We start from the raw sequence: 10,049 nt of genomic DNA on the forward strand, positions 1-10,049 counted from the left end.
AAACTGACATAGAGCGGATCATCACTCAGTAACATATCTGGGTCATGTGGACCTGCTGAAGGTCGGAGAGCTAATGTAAATGCAAAAGAGGGATTGTCCATATCCTTATGTGCAGAGGATCGCATTCTGCATCCTGCAAAAGGGTGAGAGAGTTTCTGCTGCTGCATATACTTCCCTAGAACCCCAGAATTCTCCTTGTAACACAGCCCTCTCTGAACCCCCACCACCACTGTCACCACATGTGGTTCCTTAAAGACACATTCTAGCCTTTAATCAGAATTAGCTATGCACTGTTAACTGTCAACAGCTCTTTTGTTCCTCTAATGGGTGTTTGCTGTTGCAACATTGTGCTTATTAACCTTTGTCAGTGACTCAGCATGACCCTTACATTGAATACTGGAGTTTCAAGATGGGTGAGAGTAAGACAGTGAAGGCTTAAACAAGCATGTCTGCAGAGTAAGTGTGGGACGGGAGGTATTCTTTTTTCCTGTTCTTATTTTAATTAAATCTTGATTCATTTTCAATATTTTTTACACAAATAAACATAGATAGGAATTAAATGCAAACAAGATGGATCTATGAATCTAAGACAATCATTAAAATGTCATTATTAACAAAGTCATTTATGTGCCTCTACTGTAGGAAGAAAGATGGATAGAAGGCATAAGCGCTAGAAAACAAAAATAAAAGATTAGAGAGAGGAGAGGAATCCTCTATAAAGAATTCAGCACCGAAGTAAAAAGATTAAAGATAAAAAGAACAAAGAGATAGATATTAGAAAAATCTGACCCATTAGGAATATCACTTAGCAACTTTGCTTGTATGTAAAACACAATTGGTCAGTGTTAAACCAAGAAAGGTAATGTTAGTCTGTAACAGACAGCATGTCCACATGAAAAAGTTGCACTGGTTTAACTTGTGTGTGGTTTTAAACAAATTTTAACATTTAGTTAAACCAGTGGACACTCTTATGTTGGTTTAAACCAGTATTACTTTTGCTTATTTATGTCAATTCAAATAAACCTGATTTAAATCAAACTAAGAGGAAGTATTATCTTTTATTGGACCAACTTCTTATGGTGAAAGAGACAAAGTTTCGAGCTTGAAGAAGAGTTCTAAGTTAGAACAGAATATTCAAGAGCTGTCATTTCTGATAACATATTTGACCAGTCTCTGATCTTGAGAGAGTAACAAAATTTCCATCTGTGCAAGATAAGCTCTTTGGTTACAAGGGCAGCTCAAAAGGAAATACAGTCCCTGGGAATTTGTAAACAGGGGCGGCTCTAGGTATTTTGCCACCCCAAGCACGGCAGGCAGACTGCCTTCGGCGGCTTGCCTGTGGGAGGTCCCCGGTCCCGCGAATTCGGCCGCAGCCTGCAGGAGGTCTGCCAAAGCCATGGGCCCAGCAGACCCTCTGCAGGCATGCCGCTGAAGGCAGCCTGCCTGCCGCCCTCGCAGCGACCGGCGGAGCACCCCCTGCAGCTTGCCACCCCAAGCACGTGCTTGGCGTGCTGGTGCCTGGAGCCGCCCCTGTTTGTAAAGCCTAATTTCACCTGCATCAGTGCTAGTCTGAAAGTTTCAAGTGTTAAAAGGAATATCCACAATTAAAATGTATTCTGTCCCACACATCTCTCCAAACACCCTTCACCTTAATGCAGTCCCAGAGCATGAATATTAATGAACCCAGGAGCTTACCTATGCCACCAACATTTAATATTCCTCTTTTATGCCAGTGCATCTTTAGGAGAATCTTACATTGAGTCAACTGTAACTGTAGATTAGGTAGGGATTTTTTAAATATTATGGCTGATATTCCATTAGATCAAGGGGAGATTTAAGGGTCAGAGTCTGGCCAGCAAACATGCAGCACAGGGCCTAATGGTCATGTCCCCTTAGACCTGAAGAAGATCTATGTGTGAGCTCAAAAGTTTGTCTCTCTCGCCAACAGAAACTGGTCCAATAAAATATATCACCTCAGCCACCTTGTCTCTCTAATATCACCTTAGGCTTTTTAAAACATAAACAGCTTTTTAAAAAAGTTAAAAGTACTGGCCTCAACAGAAGTGAAATCTCAACCAAATTGGTTTGTGTATTCCAAAAGTTGGACCCTTGCACCCACAGCAACATTTGTCAATTTGTTCTGTGACGCCGTCGAACTCCAACCTTGCTATCTCGTCTTTCTCAATTGCAAGGAGAGTAAGGTCACCCAGCTATGTCTGAGCTAGCATTGAACACATGCAGTTTTTTGACATGTGTTAATGTGCTCATTGCACATTCAGCACTAACCACTCCAACTGGTATGGTGAGAGAGAGTCAACACAACATTTCCATTTCTGGTAAAACATCATCAAGAGAACTTGATATTATGAAATTCAGGTGTCTCTGGAGTCCACATGACAAAATGAATACCTCTGTGTCCTTGGTAAAATAACACATCTTGAAAGAAATGAGCTCACGAACCAAGTCTAAGGAAAAATATGAGTATTTTTCCCTGAGTTGAAGAGCTTCCTCCTTTGACTCTTCTAGCATTATATTTTGAAGTCGGCTGGGGTGGAGGAAACCAAATAAAGTAGCTACATCTTGAAATCCCTCATACCAAGATTTTAGTTCCCCTAATATACTGCCTAAGACCTCAAAATATTTCCTTTGATGATTATCCTTTGCATCTAACACAGAATCGTGTACAAATTCATCATCCATCTGGCATGCACATCTCTTCCTGTGGCTTGGATAGTTTGCATTTTCAAAACCCATTGTTTCCCACCTGTTCTGAGATTCTTTTACAATTTCCTCATACTTTTCTTCAGATCTGAGCTTGCTGAGCTTGTTCACTTTGCTGTCAAATGGCTGGAGGACTTGGAACAGGTCAATTTTATTTGATGGAAGTGTTCCAGAGGCTGCAGCCATGATAACTAAGATCCTATGCCACCATAACAGATTTAGGTAGAACAGCGAATCCATCAGAGACAGGTTGCTTTTTGCTTGATGTATATCCTTACTATTCCTGTGTTCAGCGACAGTTTCATCTTCTAGGCATTCGATTATATGCTGAAAATTTACTATCATTGCCTCAATGGCTTTCATTTGAGTGTCCTATCTAGTCTTGCAGAATGCCTTTAGATGTAAAGGTCTCCTTCGTTCTTCAGAAACATGTTCAATTTCATCTGCTGCCTCAATCCTGTCAACTTCTTCAGGGGCCTGAAGTGCATCATCAAACTCCTCTCTCATTTGCAAAACTGTATTTTTTTGAGCCAGAGTTTGAAGATAAATATTATTTTTAGACTTAATAATTAATTTTTCTCATCTATGGTTAGTCTGTGAAATATATAGATATTTCCTACAAAACTGAGAGGAAAACTTTCAGTTCTGGACTGGTCTTATCTTCAGCATCATGCACCAGAACTAGGTTAATTTGATGAGCTGTGCAATAGATGTCATGTGCATACATTTTTGCCTCCTTTGCCTGAAAGATATTCTGTCATTTTTTGCTTGCAATCCTCCATAAATTCCAGCCATAACACTGGTCCCATCATATACCCATCCAGACATATATTTGGGGTCTAGTCTATACTTGCAGAATAAAACATCACTTAAATGGCTACACAACCATAGGCGCCGAATTTCTAATCTGCTGGGGGGGTGCTCCCCCTGACTGCCGAGGCCCTGCCCCCACTCTACCCCTTCCTCCAAGGCCCCACCATGCCCTGCCTCTTCCCATCCCACCCTTTCCCCACCCAGTTATGCCCCTCCCCCAAGTGCACTGCACCCTCGCTCCTTCCCCTTCCTCTCTTCCTCCAGCACCTGCTGACGCCGTGAAATAGCTGATCCACGGCAGGTGGTTGGCGCTGGGATGGAGGGGGAGGCAGTGATTGGCAGGGGTCCACCGGCAGGCAGGAGGCGCTGGGGGGAGAGGGAAGTTCTGGTAGGGAGTGCTGCCAGTGGGTGCTAAGCACCCACTATTTTTTTCCAGTGGATGCTCCAGCCTCGAAGCACCCACGGAGTCAGCACCTATGCACACATGGATGCAGCATCTACCTCATACTGCCACAAAACTTACAAAATTCTCTATTGTATCTACTTTTCCTTTGATATGATCAATATTAACAAAGAGAAGCAAAATGACTATTTGATCAGTATGGCTAATATCTGTGGTTGCATCTGCAATGAAAATAAACTAACTTCTTTGCAGCTATTAGGTATGTGCCTCCTGGTTTCTGATGCTAAAAAGTTTATAAGTTCATCAGTAATTGTCTTGCTCAAGTATTTGATTATCTTGGTGTCACTAATATGATGGGCAAAAGTTATATTATGTCTGGCAAGTAGCTTAACGATGCTCAAGTAAATACCACAATTGTTGCTCTCCAGCACTTCACAGTGGCCATGGAAGGGGAGACCTAAATTAGCTAAAGTTTTGACTGTGTCAAGCAATATTTTTAGTACTTATCATTTTTTTATATTTTCATATGCTTCTCTATTAAAACAGCATTGATACTATGACCCCTCAAACTGTAGAATTGCCACATGACTACACATTGTTTCCTCCTCCCATGAACAGACATTGACTTTAGCATATTCTTCCAATCCCAGTTAGCCATGTTGGTTTTCAAGTTTGTTTATTTCCAAACAACTAACAAATGTGGCCGTATGTTAAATTTAAAAGATAGGAGCATGCTAGCCACTTGACATGCAAATCTTCATGCAATGCTATTGTCATTCTGTAAATTGAAAATGAAAAATGGTGGCTTGTAATAAAAAAAGGAAACTGTCGTTTTGGCATCTCGCTTTCAGTGGGCTGGAAAGGACCAATCTATAAAAGCATACTCAGTTGCTCAGCTGATGAAATGGAATCTTGAAAGTGACATTTATTAGATGGGAACTTCAAACCTATTTCATCAGGAACACTGCTTTGATGTGTTTCACTGTGGACCTGCTCATCTACAGGGCTTTTTGTTTTGCTCCTTTCAAATTGGTTTTGTTTGTTTGTTTTAAGATCACCTGTGGCTGGTTTGTAGCATATTTATTTGTGCTGGTTTCAAGCAAACTTTCTCTGGAAATATCATCACTCATGACTACAGGTGCAACTTCAGTGGTACTGCACAAATCGTTGTCCTGATTTAAACCTTGACACAAGGACAGATTCAAGCTCGCTGAATTGAGAGGCAGTTCTTGACTTTCTACTTCAGACTGCAGGAGTCGATCAGGAAGTTTACAAAATGAAAGTTTCTGCTGCTTAGGATCTTTGGAGGCAGTTTGTAATAAAATATTGTTTTTCTTTTGTAAAATCAGACATGTGTTTGTATTTAGGGTTTTCATTTTCAAACATCTTCCCATATGAAAATAACTAAATTGGAAGTATATAGGTCTAAATAAAGTGTATTTTTGTGCGGCTTCATTTTTCCTTCAGTTATGGGGGTAATCCTTTAAAAAAAAGTTGCTTTTCTGTGCAGAATCTAGCAGAGGGAGGTAGAACTAGAGTGGGGCTGGCTGGGGAGCGTGCTGTGGGGCTGGGGAGAGGCTGGAAGCTGGCAGAAGCATACCACTCAGTATCCCACAGCAAGAGGAGGATATGGAGCCTATGGGAACAAACTACATTTCCCAACAGCAGCCCATTTAGCACAGGAGCATGTCCAGTGGCTGTGACCCCTGCATGATGGGTAGGAAGCATCTACTACTACCACACTGCTGGATATGCTCAGTGCTGTGGGATTTTGCAAAGGCATAGCATTGCAGGACAGATGGAGGTGGGTCCCCTGGCAATGATACCCCTATAAAATGGGGGATGATGGCCAGGAGCTGCATTAGACACATGCAACCCATACGACTGCATCAGCCCTGAGGCAGCAAGGGGGCCCCTTGCCATGGTAACTGACTCAGCTACTTGTGAGGGTGAGGCCCCAGATTTGCGTGAGGAGGGCAAGTGGCAGAGGGGCCCATTCACTTGGAGGGCCCCGGCTCATGGCTGCTCAGCTGCACAACACATCCCTGGCGCAGGCTGCTGCCATTTTCTGCAGCCTGATGGAGCGTGTAGGAAGAGCAATGTGCTGCTCCCCACTGCCCACGTTTCAGTTTCCACAGGGCCTCCAAAATGGGGACTCTGCCATGAATTCTAGTTAGTGGGGCCACCAATCGCTGAGGCTCCATGCTGGTCGGAGGCCCCTCCTCCCCTCCCATTGCCTGGCCAAATTCAAATGCTGGCAGCAGGACCTGGGGCGCTGCTCTTCCTAACGGCTCTGACTCTAGCTCTGGTGGCAGCAGCACTGATGTGCTCTGACTCCTGCAACAGCAGTCCTGGCTTTGGCGGGAACAGTGGTGCCGGTTCTAATGGCAGGTGCAGGGCCTGGGCAGAGGGAGCAGATGGCATAGCATGGAGCTGGGCAGGTGGGAGGGCAGAGGAAGGGGAGGGCAGAATGGGGTTACTGGGGCTGTAGGGGAATTGAGAGTTTATTTGAATGTGGGACATGTGATGGCATGTGGGGACACCGCAATAATAACCTGCACCTGGGACCATCTTTCGTCTTTCTGACGCTGGCAGATGGGAGAGAGAAAGACAAGGGCATGGACCAGGCGAGGCCTGGTCAGCATTTGCTAACTGTTAAATCTGTCACTGACTGGGATACAATTAAAGTGGTCTTCAACTCAGTTTCCCAGGAGGAATTCAGTTTATCAGGGCTTACTGCTGTTGCCTTCATAAAGGTAAGAGTTTAATAAAATAGCAAACATGTCATAGTTTCCAATATTTTTCCAGAGTTTTAATACAAATGGTGATTCTGGAGCAGTCACAGCATTGGGACTGAACTGGTGTTCCAGGAACATTTTAACTACAGATACTGCTACAAACATGATTTCTGGAGTAACCTGTACCTTCCAGGGCCTCAGATCATTTAGATGGGCCTGCTTCGCCTAACTGGGATAGAGCCACCCCACTTAATGGTTTCACCTTACTGGTTTATTTTTGACAAGAAGGGCTGAGATTCCCCAAAGGACTGAATCCTCATATGTGAAAGGGGTTGGAATTTAAGTTTATGGCTAGATAGGACTAGATTTCTGTGTAGCGGCTGCTGTTACCAAAGACCTTGCCAGTGAGTATCTAAAGAGGGTGGAGCTCAGCTAACAGGAAAGCGTAAAGGTGTACACTGATTTTTGTTCTACGTGTACCAATAGTACCAACAACGCCTCCTGGAGCAAATCACCATGCAGGGGGAATGGGCTTACTGCTACAGCCCTAAAAAGGGTGGGCCCTGCTTCCTCCCTGCCCACTTTTGAGGTGGGCAGTACCATCAGAGTCAGAGGCAGTTGTTATGGCTCAGAGAGGAGCAGGGGGAGGAGGCTTCATGCACTCTGCCTTCCTTGCACTTCTGTGGCCCATTGTGATTAATGGCACATCTGTGCTGGGGGGCACGTTGCTTGGGTGTGAGGAGAACAATAGATTGGAGGAAAATCTTGTCTCCTCCTACATGCCCCATAGAGTGCCAGTCAGCGCAGCACTAGTATAGTTCCACTGCTGAGGGAGGCAGGATTCCTGCACAGCTGATATTTGGGTTGGACAGGAGGCAGCATGGGTGCTAGAACTAAGGGTGCTGGGAGTGCTGCTGCACCCCTGGCTTGAAGTGGCTTCCATCATATCCAGGGTTTACAGTTTGGTTAAATAGCTCTCAGCACCGCGCCCCCCCACACACAAAAATTGTTCCAGCACCCCTGGGGGGCAGTCTGGAAAAGGAACAGGCAGAGCTAGATGACCTGTCACTAAGGAGTTTCAGCACCCATTGCTTGCCATGGAGAGGATACAGCAGCAGGTGCTTCTAGAAGCTGTAGAGTAATGCTGCTGTCATTCCAAGGAGGATTTCTTTCCTCCTCACAGACCTGTGCTGCTTAGAATGGTGTAGGGCAGTAAGGCCGTGGGGGGAGAAATTGGCTTCTCTTACATAACATCATTGATCGGTACTGAAGCAGAGAAACTTTTATCTGAAAAACATACAAGTTATTTCACCTTCAGTGAACCGGTTGTGTGCTGTAACAGAAGAAGCAGACAACCAGCTCCTTGGGGATTCTGCTAGGGAGCCTGGGTCGGATGACTAAACCCTGGCTCTTAGGGCATAACTTTATCTAAGGGTGGTAAACGTGCTGATGAACTTTACCTGCTCCTGCCTCTGGAAGCAGCATTCTGTAGGCTAAAAATCTACAAAGGGGTTCTTTGTTTTGAAAGTTTTGTGTCTGTCTCTTTCTCATTTTGGTCCTTTTACCTTTTCAGTGCAGAAGAATTTCAAACTGGAAATGGGTTTTTATAGTTCAGGTTCTTTCTCTAATATACAATAAACCACAAAGGCATTTGATTCCACAGAGCACAAAGTCTCTAATTTCTTTTTCTTGTCTCTTTTTTTTGCCAGAATGTGGCTGATAGAAACCATCCCTTTTTTTGTTGTATATTTAATACAATGGTACAGTTCCCACAAAGTTACCCTTTGGAGCTAGAAATAGCAAGTGTGTTTTTCTCTCTTCCGGCAAATGAGAATGGGTGAGAAGACCCACTTAGCGTAGATTTTTACCTCTTACGAGTTATCAGAGGAGACAGTTAAAGAGTCTCTTTCCATATTTCATCACTTGAAAAGACATAGTTAGTGTCACTGCATCACTTTAGGTATCTATGAGCTGGGTTGAAAGCAGTGCTAAATAGGAGAGGGGATTAGTTTGTTTCTTTGAAAAAAACCTCTCTTTTATTCCTAATGTATTGATGCTGTAATGCTCTCCCTGTCACAGCTCCTACTTACAAACCACTCCATCACTTTCTGCATTTCTACTTTTACAAGTATCATTATCTTCAACAAGACTTTGACTCCTCAGAATGTGTCTACATGGGAGGCTGTCCTTCAGGGTATGTGATGAAACCTGATCTTGTGTTTTTTAAAGGTCTTCTTGTCTGGTCTCCTTTCCATAGGCATTAGTATGAAGCTGGTTATCAATTCTTTGAATGCTTACACCCAGGAAGTATATTCCCTTAGAACGGTGAGATATGAAAATGTTAATTGTCCTATGGATTGAATTGACATGAGAGAAAAGTAATTCAAGTTCCTTTTCAAAGTTTTCCCAGCTCATAAAAATTTCCTCTTTGTGTCTAAGATAGGATTTGATCATAGATGAATTAATAACCATGTTCCCATTGCTGACCCTTTACCTTAGGCCTGATTTAGGGTTCAGCCTTGTTTCCATTGAAGCCAGTGGGAGTTTTGCCATTGATCTGTTAATGGGAACAGGAACAGGTCCTTTCTATTTCCATACAGAAAACTTTGTTAAACAAGAGGTAGCTGAAATCCACGGAAACACGTTTTCAGCCTTAACACCCCCAAAACACAACTTTCTTTACATATATTTTGCACCATTAAAAGAATCCCTCACAAAAGTTAGCAAACGTGGGACGGACTAATAAAGGGATCCAGATAGTTCCCACTGCCATATAACCCCTCCTCATTCACTATCACCCCACTGGATGTACACTGCCCAGAATGCGGTGGTTCATCTGCCAGTGTTGCTGGTTATAGAAAGCACATTACACCAATGCTTCAAAGACTGTATTCACTTCCGGCTCACTTCTGGGTTCAGTTCAAGTTGTTTGCTGTAGATCAAGTCTTACCTCTTTAAAGACCTCATTCAGCAAAATACTTCAATATATGCTTATGTCCCGCTGAAGTCAGTAGGATTTTAAGCATGCACTTTGTGCTTTGCTGGATCAGGGCCTAATGTCCTATATCGCTTGAGGCAGAGCTACATGGAGGGCCATCTATCTTCCTATGTTCTGCCATGACAATTGAGATCAGCCATTATATTTTACCTACAGTCCTCAGCTATTAACGTCCAGAGGCTGGTGAGAGGATGGAAACACTTAGTAGAAGGCCCTTGAGTCAGATATTAGCTTCCCTTTAAAAAGCCAGACCTTCAGGGAACAGTGAATGGCCTGTTTTCTCAAGTGTATTTCTGAACAGTGAGAACAAGGGGCACAGGTTCTACCAGGTTTTTAATTTTGAGGTGGAGTCTATTTTTTTTTCCGTTAAAATTGG

The sequence above is a fragment of the Gopherus evgoodei genome, chromosome 3, assembly GCF_007399415.2.
Source record: "Gopherus evgoodei ecotype Sinaloan lineage chromosome 3, rGopEvg1_v1.p, whole genome shotgun sequence".
In the NCBI taxonomy this organism is placed as follows: domain Eukaryota; kingdom Metazoa; phylum Chordata; order Testudines; family Testudinidae; genus Gopherus; species Gopherus evgoodei.